Below are 19,424 nucleotides of genomic sequence, written 5' to 3'. Positions count from 1 at the left end.
ATGCGCACGGCTTTCCTCTATGTCGTCTTTTACCAAAAAAAAAAACTCTGCCGATCGATTCCACTTGCTCAGGCTCTATCGTATCCGCTTAGGACAGTCCGTTTTCGGGCTGGTTCCATTAATCCTGCCCATTCATTAGATCCCTTCAATGTTGCCGTTAGTGCTATATCGTTTTCGACAGACGCATCAGCATTGGTCTGATGGCCGGACTAATAGAAACCTTTGAGCAATTTGTTAGTGTCCTTATACGCTTTTTTTCCTTCCACAGACAACTCTAGTCAACACACCATCCAAACGCACAAGGAGTTAGTGATCGAAATCTAAGGTAAGAATATTGGTATGCTTAAATTTACATCCACGGATAAATAATGTTGTTAACTAAAAGATTGAATGTGTTTGTAGGCATCTTATCGGGATGCTTAAATTAGGGATTACAAGTTGGCCTATATTATTACTGAGTAAAAAATAATAGTTTGTAGCCAAAATGGTTGAATTATTTTTTCATGTGTTCGCATGTGTTCACCGTTCTTGCGTAGTTACATTCTTTGCTATTTAATTATTTACAATGAACTTAACTTTCACTAACAGCAAAGCTCCATAAGTAATGCTTAAGCTATCGGTTCGATTCCAAAGGATAATCAACAAAGACGAGACACGCGTAAATAATCGTCCCACAGTAACAGCTGTTGTTAGGAAAATAAAACAATCCCAAATAGTGGCATCCGTGCATAAGATTGCACTATTCCATCATATGCATATAATCCATCCCCCTTGCCCAATTTGCCTCATACATGGGTGAGGGCTAGCGTGGCTTGCAATTAACGGCACAGAAAAGGACATTGTATTGAAGGGTGTGTATTTGGCTATTGAGCTCGAAAGAAGAAAAACTGGTCACCCCTACATGTTTCATTTTTTAGACCGTCAGTTGATGGTTTGTGATACGCCACTGCGCACTACGATTCGGGTCGTTGGACTCTTTGACGTTCTGTTTCACGCCATATGAGAAGCTGGATGAAACTAATAAATGTAACATTCAGAAAGCTTGATTCATAGCCAGCGGAAACAGTGATGCCATGATTGCTCGTAGACGGTATGGCTCTCTTAATTCATCTGAAAGAACGTTCTAAGCGTGTTGTGCTGCTGATAATATTTGATCGTAGAGTGGCTCATCTTCGGCAGGATCGTCCATGCCACTGTCATGCTCGAGATCGTCCAGCAAAAATTCAGCTGCGCGGGTTCGTGTAATCGCTAAGAAAATCTTGCAAAAATAACAGAAATGGATCGGAACAAACGATCACTTGATCACGGAATTCCATCATGTCGGCATAGTTACTGTAGTGGAATTGGGCCGAACGAGGTAGGGTGAGAAATTTAGATGCCATTATACTCAAGAGCCTTTTCGAGTAGCGAACTGTAGGTGCCCGGTTTCGTTGAAGTTCATTCACCCCGCAGGATTGACAAGAACTGGAAATGAAAACGAAAACAGGTTGCGATTATAGATTTTCAAAATTATCAAACATTTGACCATCACCTCACGTATCAACGCGTCATGATGATGATCTCACCTGCTTATGAAAATGTCAACCGCTTTCTGAAACCGTTTTTTTTGCAAAAGCTGCGGCAAAAGCTGCAATGCTGTTTTTGGAACACTAACTGGTAATCCTGTGGAAATCGTTCTCAGCGTCGATCGAGACGAGTTACGTCCCTGAATTCGGCGGTGGCGATGGATAATTTATTTTAAAAATTTAGTAATGCAAAAATAATTCGACATCTCGGAGTGCAATTTTGTACCGACACCGTAGCAGCGGCCTTGCATACTATGAGCACTTTTAATTGTCTATAGCAGTACTCTCCAACTTTTTTAGAATCACGGACCAATTGGCTTTGAAAATATATTAGTCGCGGCACGCGTATAGGGTAACTGTACCAGCTTTCGGCAGGGTAACTAAAAATGTGAAATTATGCAAAAATGCATTCAAAGTTGCCTCTTCAAACTTTGGAATAATAGCATCCTCATTTGCTATTCATATACGAAGTTTCACATCATTTCCTTGCGTATTTTTCCAAAATATCAATTAAAATGTGCAGAGTTCAAAAATTTTCGGCAAATTTGCTGTCAGCCAATAGTTCGGTAGGTATCGTTATTAAGAGAACCAGAGCAGTAAAACAATGAACGAGTGGTTTTATGAAATATTCTATGGTTGTACAAATTATTGTAGTCCAATTGGAATTTTAAAATCACGATAAACCAGTTATTTTTTCACTGTTATTGCTGCCGAAAATAGGTACACGGTAATTGTTGATTTTTGACACATCAATCAAACTGCCTGCAAATGACCAAAATGGACAACATGGAATATAATAATTCAAGTGGTTATCAACTCCAATCTTAGGAAAGTGAGAGTGTAAAACTGTTTTAAATTTGTTTGTCTACCTTTTGATTTAATTTGGGTCGGTATGGTGGTACAGTCGTCAACTCGTACGACTTAACAACATGCCCGTCATGGGTTCAAACCCCGAATATTCCGTACCAAACCCCCATACGTAGGACTGGCTATCCTGCTATGGTAACAATATGTCACTGAAAGCCAAGCTCAGTTCACTAGTGGGTACGGGCAGGCTTTGACCGATAACGCTTGTTGTGCCACAGAAGAAGAAGACGAAGATAGTAGAAGCGCAGCCTGCCGAAAATGGGAAAAAACAGAGTTCGCATTTTCACGAATATTTTTACAAAATACATTTTAAACGGCAAATAAAAAATAGTATAACGTAATACGATAATTTTTAACCAAAATAACATAACTTTAATTTGAAAATATTAAAAATTGTAAGACTGCGAGCATTTTTTTGTCAAACTGCTGCACTAGCCTACCCAATACCAATATGATATGTAATAAGATTTTCCTTTAAAAAATCAATTCTTTCGCGGACCACTTCTGTTAACGCCACTTGAGGTCCACTTTAGATTCTACCAATGTAGATTCTATAGTACTCTGATTTAAGAGAATGAATTTCTCATTATTAATATCTATTATTTTGACATTTCAATCATGTTTCACATCACCAATAGCGGACTGCTTCATTTATTTTCCATATTTTTATGTATTGTTTTTTGTATTTTTTGTTGTATGTTTAATAAACAGAACGCAAGAACTGGAATAAAATTAGATATGCTTTTTTTTAACAGAAGAAATATTATATGCATGATAAAAAGCATCATTCGATTGCATCACCAAAAACTATCGAACGCAATAATCTGCTGTCGCACCTTAAATATCGTCTTAAAAAAGTGTTTTATAGTCTGCTACACCCACGATTCGTTGTGCCACTCAGCAACACCTATGGTAGCACAGGAAGTAACGTATTAAACGTTCGTTCCTGTACTAAAAACTACTGTAAAATCAGTGCAAAACCTTGGTTTACAATGATTAATCGCTATACTTTCGGATTCTGAGTTGTCGTCGAGGACATTATTGATCTTTTCTCTTCACGAATAAATGCGAAGGGCCCAACGAATGTCAGCACGGGAGAGAGGTAATTATAGTACTCGTTCCCTGGCAAATAGTGAGTCCTACTCGAACATGGTCCCCGGCCATGCTTAGTGAACCATTCACCAGCAACGGTTTTGCAGCAACAGTCATCGACGAGCGGTTTCCCAACGGAACGATAACCTTCTTCTGGTGGTGTGGATCGAATCGGAAGGACACGCCGTTTGCCAGACTCCACAGTACGAAATCACTCGCAGTTTTCCTGGTTTAAAGCTTCATGTAAGATTCGAACCCTTCGGGACAACTGGTCGATGGATGGTTGTGCTTCAGTAAGGTTGGTGGGTGGCGATAATGGGGCTGGATGGGTTGGAAAGGTTATGAAATGCCCTAGTTCTTCGGTGTTTGCTGACGGCCAGATTGCTCCTTTTGGTTCGTAAGACTTTCCATGCAGAGTTACAGACAGAGCATGGTCGTGTCGGTTGGGTTCGTTCCCTTAATCGATTGTTTCCGTTTCCAATGTCAAACGCGCCCCGATCGTGTGGCGATACTGCGACTTAAGTAGAAATGACCCGAAGGAATCGAGAGTTGACCTCGAATTGTCGAAAAACTTCTGTTAGGTAATGTCGGCAATACTTACAAGTTATTCAAGTTACTGAGATGAAAACTCAATTATTTAAAAATTTATAAGAATTGAAATTTAAAAATAAAGAAATGTAAGTTATGTACAGCTGTGCATACAAATGCTGAGTACTGATACTGTTCTCAAATGATCCTATAAATTATCATTTGAGCTATAGGTTATCATTTCATTTAAAGCCTACTAAACTTTGGCTTGGTTACAACTACTGTACTTGGTAAAAACAAAAACTAATTTGTATGAAATAGTTTTCAGCGTTTTAAACACCTATGAATACAGAAAGGATCGACCACTATCAGCATTTCAACTTTTAGCTTTTCTATAGGAGGTAAAAGGCAGACTGCGGTATACCAATCGACAGATAAATATTTTATACATTTGAAGTGGCTTGCATTTTAAAGTGCTTTGAATGAAGCTTTGACAATAAAATTTGATGCAATCTAAACCAAGAAAAAGCTAACCATTTATCGTTTCCACCACAATTTGTTGATGAATGCATGTCATTACAGTTAAGGTCATTTTCAACCAGAATTGAAAGGTTGTGATTAGAAATGATTTTCCGTGAATTGACCTGAATTGCAGTTTGGAATGTAAGCAATATATAAATAAACGCATGGTACTACAAACAGTCCGAATGAAGTGTGCTTCAGTAAATTTCCTCATTTCCAATCGACCTAGTATTTGCCTTGAGTTTATGAAAATGACCAATCGTCGTTATTCTGCCGAATGGTACAAGGTTCTAGACTGCTAAAGTAAACCTATCCGGCATGTTGCTAATTAGATTCAGTGGCTCATTTACCTACTAACGACAATTCATGTCGAGATGGAGAAAACTTTTGTCGCTTGCGCCCCTGTTCTTGGGGTCCTTCAGCCACATGCTAACCGGATTGACGATTAATGCAGGATTAAATGTAACGTGTAACAATATTGTTACGCGCTCAGTTTCCAGGTGAAAGTGAACGATAAACATTTATGACGTCAAACGACCCAAAAACTAGCTAGAGTGACCTTCACCGGCGAATCAAGCGCTTACCACAAGGGTTGACCTTCTTAGAAATGAGAACTTTCTTCACATGAATATCCTATAGACCTTGGGGTGTACGGCATAGCTCCACACGGTAGGATTATTTCTGTAAATATCTGTTGAATTGTACGGTAGAACAGTAGTAAGTACAGGTTCTTGACATTTGATAAGTTTTAATGGTTAACAGGTAAAATAACACTTTCTTCTTCTTCTTCTTTGGCTCAACAACCGATGTCGGTCAAAAGGCCTGCCTGTGCCCACTTGTAGGCTTGGCTTTCAGTGACAAATTGATTCCCCCCCCCATAGCAGGATAGTCAGTCCTACGTATGGCGGCGCGGTCTATTTGGGGATTGAACCCATGACGGGCATGTTGTTCAGTCGTACGAGTTGACGACTGTACTACGAGACCAGCTCTATGTCTTAAAATAACACTTTATTATTTCTATGTCTTAAAATAACACTTTAAGACATAGAAATAAATAAACCAATTATAAAAAATTGATCACTGAAAACCTCACTGGATGAGCATATGGGGTACATGTACCAGACACAGCGAGATCAAGGGCAATACTGATGGTTTGTATTGTTTTTATGATGCAAGTGAGAGTCTTGCCGTACAGATCACGTTCAAGGGATAGAGTATCGGCGTCAGAGGCCGAGACACTCCCATGCACCGTTCATTACTTGCCCATGCATTACATTAATAGCATGAAGAAGACCTGCGGCCTAAAGTAATGATCCGCGCAGGGAAGGAAGTCTACGCTGTCGCTGTTCTGGCATCGTAGTCTTGCCCCCCGGTACAGAGTGTAAAAGAAATGGCGTAAACTTCATCGTAATGCCATCATTTCCCCATTTACCAATGGCCGGGTCAATGTTGGTCTCGTACCAACCAAGGGTACCCTGTGAACTTTTTCTACTCGTGCATCTTGCGACAGCGACGTCGAAGTGTGTCAAGGTGAACATTTCATACAGTGTATAAAGAGACACGATTGCCGTCTTGTTGCAGCGGCACAATGCACCATAGCTAGCGGCACGACACAAACATGCATGGCTTAGTTTTGCATCCATTTTTACTGGCGTTCGCATGAATGTAAATTCAGTCATTAGTAAATTATATTTATTATACAAGAATGTCCACAGACGCCTCCAGCCTGCAACAAAACAGCAAACTTGCAAATACATAAAAATATTGGTAATAAAAACCCATAAAACATGTTGTGTAATCAATTTAACTGCTGTAAAACCGTAGCATGCACCTTCACTTTTAGTAGCTTTTAGTATCTGGGTGGGTATTACTGATAGCAAAACGGTTAGTCTTAAAGGAAATTCACTAATTGCTTGTCTATTAAAATTACAATCTTGGCTAAAATAACGTTGGACGTTCTGCTCCGTCTTTTTGGCGTAAACAAACTTAACAAACTTATTAGCACGCAATCGGACGCTGCTGCAAGAATCATCGGTCTATATAAGAATCGAACCAGTCCGGCCGTGTTAAAATTGACTTTTCTATTTTAGCCGAAGATCACCGGGACAATATCTACACAGGACATGTATGTTATATCAAATCCATTCATCAACAAGCGAATCCCTATAAAACATGTCAGTAATTTGAATAGTGTTTCATGAATTGTATCATTGGTTGGATAGAATAAAACGCAACGTTGGTAGAGAAACCATTCAGATATAAGCCTTTTGCTCAGAACTTGCTGTACAATTTAATAACCAGCTTGTAGGACAAATGTCGTTTCACAACAGTGGTGATGTGTGTGCGTGCAAGAATGATGCGGGTGTCATGGCGAAAACGCGTCAAACAATATGAGCACTGTTCGTTTTTCAGTTGATTATTATTATTTTTTGTTTGGCTTTTTCTGCTGTTGTTTGGCTGCACCACTATCAGGGGAAGTACGATGTTTTGTAGTACTAAATAACTATTCTAACCCCAGCAAGCATGATTGTGCGAGGGGCCGAGCAGAGTACCGCACACGGAAACGATAATATTGCCGAACCGTGGAGCAGGATAATAGTGCGCTGGACTGGAAAGCTATACTTTCTCCATAATTTTAGTTACCATGTGGGACGGATGCGTGGCAGTCAGAAAGGGCGCGAGGAAGGGATGCGGGACGTCGACGGTGAACGGTATTTTGGACCCCCGCAAGGACAACGAATTCACGAGTGCGTGGAAATCAGTGGATTGTAACGATGGCATTATTTCATTTTATGCAACATTGATTAGCACTGAAAAGGACACTGCGGACGGGTTTGAAAGCCTTTTCGGCAACACAAAACCAAAGATCGGTCTGTGGGCTGTGGAAAGCAAAGGCATGAGGTCCTGTGCTAAACGCTGCCAATAGTGAGAGACCATCCGGGATCGGGAATCGGACGAGGTATAGTGTTGAGAAAGTAGAAAAACACATCCTGTCTGTAGTATCACCATTTTGCAATGCACCATTTATAATTGTTTTATGCTGATACGTTAATGCATTTTGCATTTCGTTTGAAAGCGTTAGCTACTGATGTTATTATTGTCGCTACGTTTATGGTGGATAATTTGAGTAGCAGGGTTGTTTTTGTGTGTAGTACACACAGGAAATTGCCACGACTGAATGCGTTCGATTGTGTTTATTTGCTAAAATGAAACGAAAACACCTGCAATCCAGGTTACCATGTTGCTGTGAGGGGTTAGTACTATTATTTCCGAAAACATTTAACAAGTTTCTTCTGATTTGTTTCTATGTTGATGCAGGTGAACCGTTTTGCTAGGTTACTTGCGATAAATAAATAAGAACTGGTTACATTCCATTCCTGGTTCCTAGTAGTACCAAGGGAAAAAGACTGTTTTTTGGAAGTTATGTTCATTTGGTGTGGAGGCTATATGTTGATGAAAGCTTCTATACATTAAAAAGAACTTGTAAAAACTTGTAAATAAAAGTGTTTGATGCTGGCGACATTTCTTTTGCATGATTATCTTTCCTATTCCTTTAATCAGTAATAAGATATTCAAGATATTGAATGATACAATATCCTTTGCATCTCTTCTTCTTCTTCATTGGCGCAACAACCGTTGTCGGTCAAGGCCTGCCCTGTACCCACTAGTGAAGTGAGTTTGGCTTTCAGTGACTTATTGTTATCATAGCAGGATAGTCAGTCCTACGTATGGGGGCACGGTCTATTCGGGACTTGAACCCATGACGGGCATGTTGTTAAGTCGTACGAGTTGCATCTCTACATGATAATAAATGAAGCAAAATTATTTATAAAGACAACACACTTCTAGTAAAAATAATGATACTAGTAATATATTACCGCATAAAACATTGATTATTTTACTAACGTATTAAATTTACTCCTGCTTAATTTGTATTCCAGATAATATTTTATGAGTGTCATACGAGAGATGATAGCTATTAACTTCCGTCTTTCAACAAAACAATTTATGCCCGAAGGAAGAAAACAAATTTAAAAGGTAAGTTAGTTGAATTTATATTCCAGCAAAGCAAAACATGATTGATTACAATTAGGAAGATCTACGATACTTGTGATTAACATCTGTGCTTTGTTGTCTGTTGGAAAGTGGAAGACTGTCTAGTAAGCTGTCTGAGAGTTTTATCAAATATATGAAAAAAAAAGGATCGAAACCCAAACCATGCTAGACATGTATCCTGAACTGACATTAACCTCGATCGATTCTCCGATTCAACGACCTTCAGCATTGCAAGCGAGAAGGAACAATTTTGCCTGAAGATGCAAAGAAGACAATATACATAGCGTATCATACATAAGCTAAAGTATCTGGTATGTTTAGTGTCTGGCTTAGGTGTCGAGAAACTGAAGAAAATGGCACCATCACAAGCGAGTAGAAAATCTTCCCCCAGATAAACAGAGAACCCGTCGTACATGGGCCAAGAGAAAGGAGAAAATGATATGAACCGTTTCCGTGGTTTTGCATTGTTCGCTTCGTATGTCCATTGGTGATAAAACTTTTGCCAGTCACATCTAACGTTTTCTTCACACTGCTGTACTGGCAAGGTAGTAGGAGATGGTTAATCAACCATGTCCGTGTCTCTCTCTCTCTCTCTCTCTCTCTCTCCCTCTCTCTCTCTCTCTCTCTGTCTGTCTGTCTCTCTAGTTTTCGTTTTCTCTTCATTTCTCACTATCTGTAGAAACGTTCGTTTTTGTGTAATTCTTTAGGTGTGCTCTAGTGATTAAAGAAATATCACTTATTACCCCTCGGGATTTACTAATGAATGGATCCGGTGCCTCACAAAATCTCAGGAGATGAAAATACTGAGAAAGTATTTTCTTAAATATAGCGAAACGTATGCGAAACGTTTACTTTTGTAATGACTGGCATTCTAATAAAATGTTTTTTTACGAAGTTTTCAATGCATTTCTCATGATATTTGCATGATTAAGGAATTGTTATTTGCTATCTGAAATGAGTATATGAGTACCTGCCCGAGTAACAAAACATTCCAGTAGCATTGCATTCTTTTGTTGATATTGCACGTACACTACACCTGATAGAAAAAAGGAGATGAATGCTCCTTATTCTCTTCTCCCGCTACTAAGAGCAACCAAAGAAATGTACTCTCACTGTTCGGCACGACACCGACTGGCGGTAAAAACACCATCGATCCTGTGAGCATTTCAGCTGTGCAAGTTTTGCCTTAGCAGCTAGGACACGCGCTGCATGCAATATGAAAAATGAACAAAACGTTGGGAACAGAGGAGCAACGTCCATTTGGTACGGTGGCAATGACGTCGTCTGGGTCTGGAGAAGCTCTTCCGTTATTATTGTTATTAGTATTTTTTCCGTGTACGAACAGATCGCATGCACACCGAAAAAACGACCGACAACGATGACGGCGGTGAACGAAGTGGATGATACTGATGGCAATGTTGACGTTGGCCAGCACGCCAGGGATGGGTTTGGTGGAACTTAGAGAAGAACACATGGCTGGGCGGTTTGGGTAGGAATGCTACGATGCCACTTGGTAGGTACCGGCAGCAACACAGACGACAGTATCCTTGAATCCAACACGAACCGTGTTCGCGAAAGCAGTGTTTTGCATCGCTTTCGGTAGTGGAGAGTAAAAGACTGAATCGGTCATTTTTTGTTCAGAATCTTTTAGGATACTTTGGTACAAGTATAGTATCGACGCGCGTCCTTTCCGGCTAGTGTGTTGTGCTTTGCAGTTTAATATATCTCGTCAATTGTCGCCAACCGAAACAATGGCTAATTTCACGGCAAAAACAACCGGGATGGTTAAAAACATTAACGAATCAATACAACCTCGCGTCAGGCACGTGTGCGATAAGCGTTCCTTGCTTCAAGCCTCCTTGCATGGATATCCGGCGACGAGCACGTTTTACACGAGACAGCAACGCTTTTATCAGCCCAACAGTTTTATCAGCGATGCTTCGTTGCTGTACAATGAAATAACGCGTGTAGAGCAGCTGCAAACTTTGCTGCTGTACTTGCAGCGGGAGCATCAGCACCAACAGCAAGTACGGTCGCCTGCATTAATGTCGCGCTCTTCGCGGTCAGTGCCGCACTCAACGAGCCGAAACGGAACCGGTGTGATAACATGGCAGCACTACCCGGCTGGGTTAGTGACTGCTGTTAGGAATAGTGCTACAGAGCGATCGATCAACCATCAGGATCCGAAATATCAGTGGTTAAGTGGGAACAACCAACTGCCCAACTATGACGGACACTGGATCAGTAACACGCAACGTATGCATCGCGAAGAACAGCAATGCTTGATTGATACCATCCAGGCTCAGCTTTTGTACAATTGGTATCGAATGTGGGAAGCAAGTGATCGCCACGGTGATCGCTGGTGGCAGAATTGCACTGATACGCGTACCACTAGACGAGCTTCGACTTCCAGTGCCCTCCAGAATGCTCTTTTCCATGCATTCTATCAATTGCTTTGTAATGTCAGTGATGGGCGATACTTTCATCCTTTCATCCATTTCGATCTGGCGAATCGAAATAAACGGCCCTTACATACAGCACAGTCCACCTCGCGTCATAGTCAATATCGCGCGGGCCAATTATCGCCCGCATCAGCGGTGTCACACACTTTACCGAATGGGGGGACTGCGCTGCCAGAATCGATCAACAAGACAAAATGTATGAGGTCGTCGATTGGCAACAACAATCCTTTAACACCGTTCCTGTTTGTCTACGTGCCGTTGCTAATGCCGTTGTCTGCCCCTCAGCATCTACCTTGTGCTGCAAACCGCACCGCGTGCTCAGGAACATCAGTACGGTCGCGGTTTGCATCACCGTTCCCACCAAGGCTGACACCGTCAACGAGATCTGTGGATGCCATCAATAATGACAGGTTAGTGTAGCGATTCGTTTATTCACCAATGTTCAAACGGCAATTAAAACTCGTTTGAGATTTGCGGTTACATGGGTTGGAACAATTTTAAACCGAGCGATTTCCAGCGCCTCGCGGTTTGAACTGAACGTATGTCGTACGAATCGATGTTGGCAGATCATACTTTGTGACATCTATAAAATGTTTGTTTGTTTGCGGTCGTTTGGCTGCAGTTGTTTTGATCAATAAACATTTTCATTGAAACTATGCGTAGTCGAGGAACATAAAAAATGGTATACTTCGTAGTTGTTTAGAGTCGCGCGATAACATGGTTTGGTGCAAGAAAAACATCCGCCAACATCGTACACTTTTAACGCTGCGTTCTATGTGCTTCTTCTTTGTGGATCATCTTTGTTTGGCAACACCTAGAGTCACCTGGTGCAATACCGAAGTTTTCCCTTTGTTGTCTGCGATACGATCCGGAACAAAAAGGCAAGGAAATCGCGGATATGTCCGCACACACGCCGTCGAGAACTAGAAGCACACTCGTTTGTGGCATAGGGGTTGATGAGCGTTAGCATATAGCTCTACTTGCATACGTGAGACGGAACATAAGCAATGGGCGCCTCGTGCGACAAAAGAGCAAGAGAGCGCGAGCGCTGTTTGGAGTTGATGAGAGCTGCGTCTGTGCAAAAATAGAAACCACGTGTTTCATTCGCTATGTATTCGCTCGATCGATTTTCCACGGCGCCTTTGACTGCTGGCTGCAGTGCGAAGCGATGTGCGTAAGATGTGAGCTAGATAGAACGATACACGTTGCTGGAAGCGAAACGAGAGAGAATGAGGAAATCATGATTTATTTGAATATTTTGGTCAGAAAATGGTAAAATGTTTTTGGTGTTTTGTCTTCATTGCGTTATTTTAAAGAAGTTTGTTTACTAAAAACATCGATGTAATTGTAAAATGATGTTGAAAACTTAGAAAATTTTGGAATTATATCTTTAGATAGGGTTCCAGCGTAAGTTCATCTAAGTTCAATCAAAACAGGCTTGGTGCGCAAGCGCTACTTTCGCAATGATTTTGTTCGTGTTTCACGATGCGAGAGAATATTTGAGATGTTATCTCGTGGAAGTGTGAGCATTAGGAAGAGTTTACCGGGAGATTATTGTTTTGATTGTAGTTTTAATGTATAAATTTATTCTTTAATTTATTGAAATATGTTCACAATTACACTAGCCAACCATTTATTTGTTATTATTTTTCTGAAAAATGTTATTCGAATAACGCAATATAAAAAATCTTACAGCGTTTAAACAAATCGCAATCAAACGAATGTAAAAGGCATTTTAATATAGCTCGAGAGTCGTTGCGTATGCTTTGCTATTAACCGCCGTTAACATCAATAGCTGAACATGGTACCTTCGCTTCATAATTAACGATTTCAGTCGTAGGAAACATCGAATGTTATGGCGTGGTGTGGCATCTATATATTTGCTCAATTCATACCTCGTCGCTGTCATTGCACATGGTACACAAATGCAAGGAATAAGGAGTGTGCTGTTCCTAAAAATCGATGATCTGCATCAGCGCATTTCAACAGCGATTGAATTTCAATTAGAATGCAGTACCGCTCGTCGAAGCATTGCAAACGGGTAACAAACCCTGGTCCATTTTATATCTTCGGTTCGTTGAATACGAGATGAGAGTTGATTTTGGATAGTGAGAGTACTTCAATAGCTCAATGCCTAAATTATTCACCAAACTGCATCGGAATGCTTTGAGGGTTTGTTAAATGGGTCATAGATTAAAAATATTCAAATACCTCACCTTAAACACAATATTAATTCAAACATTATCCCAATTTAAGCATCATGGCCGCTTTGTGTCATCCTGAAGAGTGTGATCTACATCTGTAACCGTTTCTTTGAAAGTAACTGACCTATCTTACGATCCATGATCTTGTCAGAGTCAGTGCGAAGGCATGCGAAGGAACTGAGCAAGGTGCTTGAAATAATAATGTTGTCACGTGAGTGCTCTACGCAACATCAATATGGGTATTACTATCAGGTCCTCTCATTACCAACCAGATAAGCCACATTAACCAGCTCGTACTGCCGTATAAGACCATTGCTACAATATGACCAGTACTGAAATATGACCATGAATTCGGCGGATGACTGATGTTCTCTCAGCATGCTGGAGAGAGAAGTATGCCAGATGGTGGTAGATAGCAGATACATTTTTGCATGATCACCGCGTGCCGCACCATCGTTTCGCGGACGTCGCTTAAAACGTACATGTGCGTGTGTGCATAGTTTGAACGGCCATGTGGTCAGTAAATTGTTATGCAACTGAACGTAAATGACGATGCGTTTATGCACCCTGAGCAGCTGAGCGGGATCGAGCTGTGAATGCTGGCTGGTGGATGAAGCTACAGCAGGTGATGTGATGTGGAAAATGTGAACGGTAGTCATATGCGAAATTACCTCCAAACACAACGAGCGGAAATACAGACGTAATATGATCACATTGCCAAGGTTGATCGTCAGGAGAATTCTATGGGTGCAAGATCCGTATGACGGACGGAGTATGCCCACTTTAAAAGAACGAAATGTTACATCGTGGGGAGATTGTGATTCAATAATAGAAACCATTGGCATGAAAGCGTTGAAATAACTTTAGTCAAACAGTACATTTTAATTGGAGAAACTATTTTCCTGTTTGTCTTAGCTCGCTTTGGTATAAATTGGTTCTACCTGAACAATTCAATTTTACTGCAGTTATCATTTTTCATTCTATTGTTACGGTGTTATTATAAGCGGTTAAATTATAACGATTATTCTATATAAACGATACATATATTTAAGGGTTAAAATTATACTTCTTATCGCGTTGACAAATTGTTCATGTGTTTGAATCATCCTTACATTGAGCAAGCCTTTTTTACAGCTGTAACACCATCATTCTATCCATTGATTGCAGTTAATCCAATGTTATGTCGTGTTTGGTAGAACCCGTGCGTACTTCATAGATTTGCAACTCGTAATGATAATGATAATGACCGGGTTTGCCTATCCCCAGCCATCTCGTACCCTTGCCAGTTTCACCACCATCGGGCAAAGAAATCTCACGAAGCGCCATCCGTGACCGTAACTTCCGCGAGAATCTCAACAATAAGTGGCTCACGCGCCACCGATGCTCATTTCCCATGGCGAACGGTCGCAGGGTTGCCTGTAGATATGAGGCTGATAGTGGAGCAGCAATAGAAGCTTCTACTACTCTGCAACAGCACCGCCGACAGCGGGTGATGGCGTGGGTCCTGAAAGCGGTACTAGCACCAAATGCCCACCAGCAACGGTGGAAAACGAACGGTTTTTCGTCTATTGAAATGAAAATTGTGTGAGTTTTCCAGTCCATGTGCCCTTTCAATGCCAGCCAATTGAGATGAGATCGTCTGCAGTGCCCAAGAAAATAAGCCCCTTCTGCCAGACCGGGAGAAGCAGAGGCGAGTCAGTGGATGGGTTGTACATTCGGGCAGAAGAAAAGAATTTTCTTCTCGCTCCGGTGACTTTCTCTCAAGGGTCGTTCGCGCGAGGGTGGTTAGCCTCAGCGTTCAGTCATGAGACGAATATTGCGCTAGAAACGTGTTCACGGATTGATCTAGCTTTTTTTCTTACCTCGCTGTCATCATTTCTTAACTGACCCAACCACCCACTCCATCCGGGAGATGCCGGTTGAGTAAGTGTCTGAAAATCGTTCTACGCCGGTAGTTTAATGGTTGATTGTCAAATCGAAATTAAACGCACAAAAAGACCCGTTGTTCGTTCTGGGCAGTTACAAGTGAGTTGATATTAAAAATGTAAAATATTGCCATTCAGGATTTAAAAGAGTTTCCATAGGTTTAGTTGCTTGGAATGATACCTAAATCTTGAGGGATCGGCTTCGTGTCTGTACCAAAATAGCTTAAACTAGAAGGTGACATTTTTTGTTTTGTTTTCAATGATACCCTTCCTTTTTCCGATTTAGAAACATTCTATGCGCCATCCGGTTAGCTTTAAATTGATATCAGCATGGCGAATGGAGATTGTTGTCTGTCGAGCGTTGATAATGTCACCTCCAATGTAGTGAATGGATTTATTTGGACTCCGATTTTTTTTTGCTCTGAAGGTAATTCCGGTCTAACTGGTTAGTCTACGTTGTGATCGCATTGAACCTTTCCGTTTATCGATTGGTCGATACCCAGCCAATTGCTTAACCATTCACTAATGCCGTTTTGTAGTGGCGAGAAATCGCACATAACCGTGACTATTTCTACTAGTCACTGGACTACAACCAGACTGTATCTATATCTGCAGATGTTTCATGTTCCTGCTTTAGAAGTGATTTATTGTAGTGAGGTGAGCAAAGCCATGATGAAGAGCTAAAAATAGCTAGACGGAATGAAAACTTCAATAGTTAGTAAGGTAATTTACGATTAACCTAGGAATGATATAAGATATGTATGAATAATACTCTGCGAGTCATATTCATTTGACCAATTCATATTGTACACACCACCTACAGTAGGGTAACATTGAATATCTGATGAAAATATCTTTCTACCAGCCAAGGAGTAAAACGACTATAAAAACATACGCAAGGGAGTGTCAAACCAAAAGTACAAACAACTAAAATAGGCCTAGAAATAGGCCTGGTTAGTCCATCATATCTCAATTAAGTGTGGCTGTCTTAGTTTGATTAACATGCCCGTTTCTCAGTGATAGAGAGGATCACACCGTGCAAACAAGAAGGAGTGAATTCCGATAGTCGATTACAAAGCTTTATGCCTCCACCATTTTTGTGATGATATTGTAGAAGACAGAATACGAATGTTGTTCGTATGTTGTTATGCAGTAACGGTGATGATTTGTTTATTTCTTGCTTTTTGGTTTTACCGCCATATAAATGGTTATAGACCGAACAGCATAGACCACTACCATGTGAGTCGTTCTCTACCATACCCGATACCCAATACTTGCAGGAAATGTGACCATTTTCAATTTGCCTATAAATACGCGTAGCATGGACCAGCAACTCCCAACTTCAACACGAAGCCGATGGATATGTTGAGTGTTACAAAAGGCAACGAACCAAAACTCCACTCTATTTTATTCTAAACTTTGTGATTCAGATTGGTATACCATCTATTGTGGTTTCAATACCACAATAGATTAGTATAGCATGGCATACAAATCTAATACAAATTACAAATCCCTAAATCATGCCATTTGCTTTATAATACTCTCTTGAAATACGCTTATTACGCAGAAGAAGCGCGACGTATCGCCCAGAAATACTAGAGCAACTATCCTCAGTGGACTGGTTGTGCTGATGGGGGGAAGAAATGAGCAAGCACGTTTGTAACTGCACTGGCCGTGAGTTAAAAGAGAGACGAAATGAGGTTGAGCTGAAAATTCCCACAGTTTGATATTTACTCCCACAATTCAACTCCCAATCAACCTCGCTGCAGGTTAGCCACGCGCAACGCTTTCGGAGCGATCATATTTTGTGATCCTCGCTCGGGAGCTCCGCAAACGTTCGTAAGATTTGTGTTGTAGTATTATTTGCAGAAGAAACAGTTAGAATTCCCCGATTTCCATCAAGTGGGGAGCATTGCACGAGGGGAACATTTACGCTTTGCGGGACATGCATGAGGAAAGCGTAGGGTGACGCATTCTGATTTGCCATGTGACCCGTTGATCTTCCGGTTAAGGTCGATGGCACCCTTTGGGATTACAACATCAAGGGTGTGTGCCTCAGCAAATGGCTGTCGTTGAGGAATGTTCTTCACTTTTGTTACGATAGTGTTCGTTTTTTATATTATTGATGTACTTAATAGCATATTCGATTAGAAAGTGATACGGAATACTTTTAAAATGTTTTGATTGCGTTCGTATTTCTTTTCAAACTGCACTAAACTGCACACAATCTCGATAAGTAGATCTAGGTTTGCAAACCTGTAGCTTGATATATTCGAGATTTAAACTCTTGGCTAGCATTGGCGACTGTACCACGGAACCGGTTAATCTTTTCATTCTGGATAAAAGAAAAAGCGTTTCCAATGAGAGGCCAATGAAGCTGAAAAGCTCTATAAGAAATAAAATCATATATAAAATGACAATCGCAGCAGACGAATAGCAAAGGTACACATGTTATGTTAGTGAACAAAGCTGTGTATAGAAAAATAGTGTAATATTTTTATTTTGAGTTGTTGCATATAGTAAATCAAACACTCTATTCTGGTGAAGCGTAACAGAAGTGGCATAATTTACTTTTTTACATAAACTGGGGTAGCGCAATGTAGGAATCGCAAGCTTTGGCAAGAATGGAAATTCATGATGTCGTTCTTAGGTTTTGGTCCACACTATCACGCTACGAGCATAATCCTGTATGTGTTTTTTGCGCTTGTTGGTGCTGCTCGTGCTAAAAATAAGGTACGCAACACAGCCTCAATACGGTGTACCACCGCATCGATTGAAGGTCAATGTTATGAAAACATGCGCTCATATAAAAAATGTCATTAAACTAAAGTAACCTTCAACGGCTGTCGGCAGAGGCAAGAGCTTCATCGTAAGCACTCGCTTCGAAGTTGCGATCGAAATCGACGATTGGCCAACATAAGGAAGAAGAAACGGAAGGCTCTTCTACTTCTAGCAAAACGATTGAAGCATAGCTTCGCGGAGTCCGCTTTGCTACGCTCTATGCCTTAAATCGCAGCACCGTCTGAGTCGTGCGTTCATTTACTCAGCGAAATATAATCACGCATAGAATGGGATTGGCCGGCAGGAAGGCATCCAAATTTAAGAGCAGACTTTGAGGTCTAAAGGCACAGTGAGGCATAGAATTCGATCTTGTGGTTGGAGATGCCACACCATCAAGCTCAGGAAGCGATGATCGTCACGATGCTGTATACCAAAATTAGACCCAATGATCTATCGATCCCTCGCGGCGGTTACGACTCGCTGTAGCTGATTGCCCGTCTCTGTCGAAGCATGGGGCCAAAGGGTACACCACCCCACTCGATGTGTACCACTTAATGAAGCCTCCACTCGAAGGTCATTGCCTTTCTCCAGCGTGTTGAACTTCGCCGTGGCTTCGCTCTTGGTGCTCCGTGCGTCGTAAAGCCACACGTAGGAAGTCTTTAAACCGTTACACATCCGTTCACCAGCTCGCAGTAGTCACATTGTGAGTGTATTTAAAAGCGTGGAAATTTTCGTGTCACCGATAGGTTTGAGTTGCTCCTACTCTCATGCTGCATTAATGACATAATGCCGCAACTGCTACGCCTTCACCCAGCCGCTAGTTCACGAGGGCTGACGTCACGGAAACTAAATAGACCCCCGGACCGTCCTCTAAGAAGGCGGCTAACACTAGATGTATTTCAAGGTTACAAGGTTGCCAGTGAACCGATCGGCATCCCTTCCACTTCACCACAACTGGACGCCAGTTTGTAAACCGTTGTGGAAAGGCACAAAGGAAGCTGCATGTGGCTGGTGGTGTGTTCGAGTTAAGGTAGACCCCGCAGCTGCTGGTGCCCCACGAGGCGTCCAAGACGCACGAAGCAGTACAGCAGACATGACACAAAGGAAACCAGTTCTAGTGTGCGATCCCATGGCTGCTTCTTGGTAGTAACAAACACACGCGGCTATTATCAATAGCAACGCATGCCGCGCATACTCGTGCGAAATTATGACCGGTCGCAGTACGATCGCACTCAGATAGCGATACCGCAGTACATTAACCGGCAACGGCTACGGGCGAGTGACTTGTGAACGTGACGTGACTCGGAGGTTTGATCGGTCTGGTCTGCATGAGCCTATCAACGACCATGACGGCATCTAGATGTGTTCGGTATTCCATTTTATTTCCCTAGTCCTTCCGAATGGCTGTGTTTAGATTTGATA

The 19,424-nt window shown here is 41.4% G+C and overlaps 1 protein-coding gene across 3 annotated transcripts in view; it reads left to right on the top strand.

Annotated features, from left to right (window-relative positions):
• The window catches only part of LOC120954836 (protein gustavus), a 111,784-nt gene that overhangs the window by 41,639 nt on the left and 50,721 nt on the right, over positions 1 to 19,424 (top strand). For all 3 annotated transcript variants that reach the window (XM_049610514.1, XM_049610516.1, XM_049610515.1), the window contains exons 3-4: positions 269 to 325; positions 8,516 to 8,612. The gene's annotated coding sequence lies outside the window, so the exon portion shown is untranslated. The remainder of the gene's footprint in view (positions 1 to 268; positions 326 to 8,515; positions 8,613 to 19,424) is intronic.

This window comes from Anopheles coluzzii, chromosome 3 (assembly GCF_943734685.1).
Source record: "Anopheles coluzzii chromosome 3, AcolN3, whole genome shotgun sequence".
In the NCBI taxonomy this organism is placed as follows: Eukaryota; Metazoa; Arthropoda; class Insecta; order Diptera; family Culicidae; genus Anopheles; species Anopheles coluzzii.
Note: the sequence above shows the minus strand (reverse complement) of the source record. Positions and strands in the feature narration are given on the sequence as shown.